The sequence below is a fragment of the Octopus bimaculoides genome, chromosome 22, assembly GCF_001194135.2.
Source record: "Octopus bimaculoides isolate UCB-OBI-ISO-001 chromosome 22, ASM119413v2, whole genome shotgun sequence".
Lineage (NCBI taxonomy): Eukaryota > Metazoa > Mollusca > Cephalopoda > Octopoda > Octopodidae > Octopus > Octopus bimaculoides.
Window position 1 is genome coordinate 13,539,893 of NC_069002.1, and position 2,372 is coordinate 13,542,264.

General features: G+C 36.9%; 2 protein-coding genes across 4 annotated transcripts in view; one reads left to right on the top strand and one right to left on the bottom strand.

Moving 5' to 3' along the window:
* Nucleotides 1–2,372, top strand: part of LOC106872784 (small RNA 2'-O-methyltransferase) — a 50,368-nt gene that overhangs the window by 14,362 nt on the left and 33,634 nt on the right. The gene's annotated exons all lie outside the window — the stretch shown is intronic.
* LOC106872785 (bis(5'-nucleosyl)-tetraphosphatase [asymmetrical]) overlaps nt 1–2,372 on the bottom strand; it is a 15,990-nt gene that overhangs the window by 1,554 nt on the left and 12,064 nt on the right. The window lies entirely within an intron of this gene.

A 2,372-nucleotide genomic window follows, 5' to 3' on the forward strand; every position in this document is an offset into this window, starting at 1 on the left:
GGGGGTTAGCCAAACAAACCAATACCAGTTGTCAAGTGATTTTGAGAGACAAACATAAACATAAAGACACACACATATACAGGGTGTGATGGGTAAATTGTCACCATTTTATATTCCTAATTTTGCACATGGACAGTGTCTGTTTTTGATTTTGTCAGTATAGGAGGGTCAGTTGGGCAATGTCTGTAAGAAAAACAGCACCATGATAAAATTCACTCTGCCAGAAATTTGGAAACGACATACTGTACTGCTTAGCATTCACACTGGATGCTCCAATAGAAACATTTCAGAGTCTTTGGGTGTCAATCTGAGGACATGTACTGAGAGTGATAAAAATCAAACATCCAGTCAACATCATGGTGTTTGGAGTAATCACTAGTGATGGTGACATTATGCCTCCATCCATCTTCTCACACGGACTCATACTCAACACAGAGGCCTACTCAAATGCCCACAGGAGGTAGTGCTGCCCTGGGTCAAGAGTGGGGTGGGGGCTGCTGGAAGTCCCTATGTCTGGCAACTGGACTCTGCACCATACCACACAACCAGAACACAGTTATGGCTGTCAGACTATTTCTGTGAGCACATCACCCCTAATATCTGGCCACCCAACTCCCCAGACTGCAACCCCCTTGATTATTACGCGTGGAGCACAGTTGAGCGAGAGACTAACAAAACTCCTTGTAACACCAAAGAGGAACTGAAGGCAAGGATTATGGCAGCATTCACCAACTTAAACAAGGAGACCGTCCGGAAGAGTTGCAGGATATTCCGAAGTTGTCTGTAGGCTATGGTTGAAATCAATGGCAATTTTATTGAATAAATTTACTCTTTAGTATTTCAAGATATTTTTTGGGGTGAATATATCTGTTGAAGTGGGATATCAGTGTTATTTTCATTTTTGCATAATCTAGATGACAGTTTATTCGCCGCACTCTGTATATATATAAAACTTCTTACCACACTGCCACAGCTGCATCTCTAAGTTTGTTGAGTCACAGCTGAGCTGGAGGCAACACTAATAAAACCCCTACTTTATACACGTGTTCATCTTCAGCTGAGTCACAAACCAAGATTAAATGATCCATTTCCATGGAATCCTCGCTGCAGCAAAAACCTTGTGACATCAGCAATATTTATGTCATTGTTTTTTCAGTGGTGGAAATACAAACACTTAAATACATCCTCTCTCTCTTTAGTATCAATGAGACTGACATATATATTGTGACTGTGGCTTCACAAAACTGTTCCTCTCTGCCTCACACAGCTAAATGATATCCTGCTTTTACAAAATAAATAAACAGCAAAAAATAGAAAAATATAAAACAAACAAAAAACTTCAATGAAAAATGTGTAGGTAAATAAATATCTTTTCTTTAGAAAAAGATATGAAATACCAGTGATGATATTTCACAATATTCTAATGAGTCAAAAACTTTTCATTTTCTTTAGACCAGTTTTTAGTTACAGCTTTTATTCAGCCAAACTCCATTCTCAGAACTCAGTTCATAGAAATGGGAGTGAAACAAGTTCCTTGTTTGTGACTGTTGTTATAATTACACAATAAACTTACTTCATAATTATTTGGTCTCTTATACATTCACTCACAGAAGTTCAAAATTAGTTGTTTCTGATAATTTCACTAACAAAAGCATGAATGCGTATTGTGTCAACACACACACAGACACGCATAAACGTATATTATACACACACACACATTCATAAACATAGGATATAAAACTCAGCTTTTTCCCTTTATTTCTCTCCTATCAATTTTAGCCTGAAGCACCCTACCCAGAATGTTGGTGGAGACTCCACTCCCTCCCCACAGCAGTTTCATTAGTCTTTCTCTTCATTTTTCATATATATTTGTGTGTGTGTGTGTAGTAAGAAGTTTGCTTCCTAACCGCATGGTTTCAGGTTCAGTACCGCTGTGTGACTCTTCGGCCAAGTGTCTTCAACTATAGCCCCAGGCTGACTAAAGTCTAGTGAGTGGATTTTATAGATGGAAACTGAAAGAATCCTGCTGTATACGTATGTTTGTGTGTGTGTGTGTGTGTGTGCAGAGTATGACACTGTTGCCTTACTTTCACATTACACGAGAGTTCATCAAACCATTTCTCTGTCATTTTACTTTCTATATTCCTTACTGTTTTCTCTTGTATTGTACTATATATTCTATGTTTTGTAGAATCATACATTTAGGAGCTTTTATTTATGAGTTCCACCAGATTACTTAAATCCATATATTGATACTTAAATTTTTATATATATATATATATATATATACCTAGTCAAAGATAAACCTCTGTACTTGGAATCCATACATTGTGACTTGAATATATATATATATATATATATATATATATATA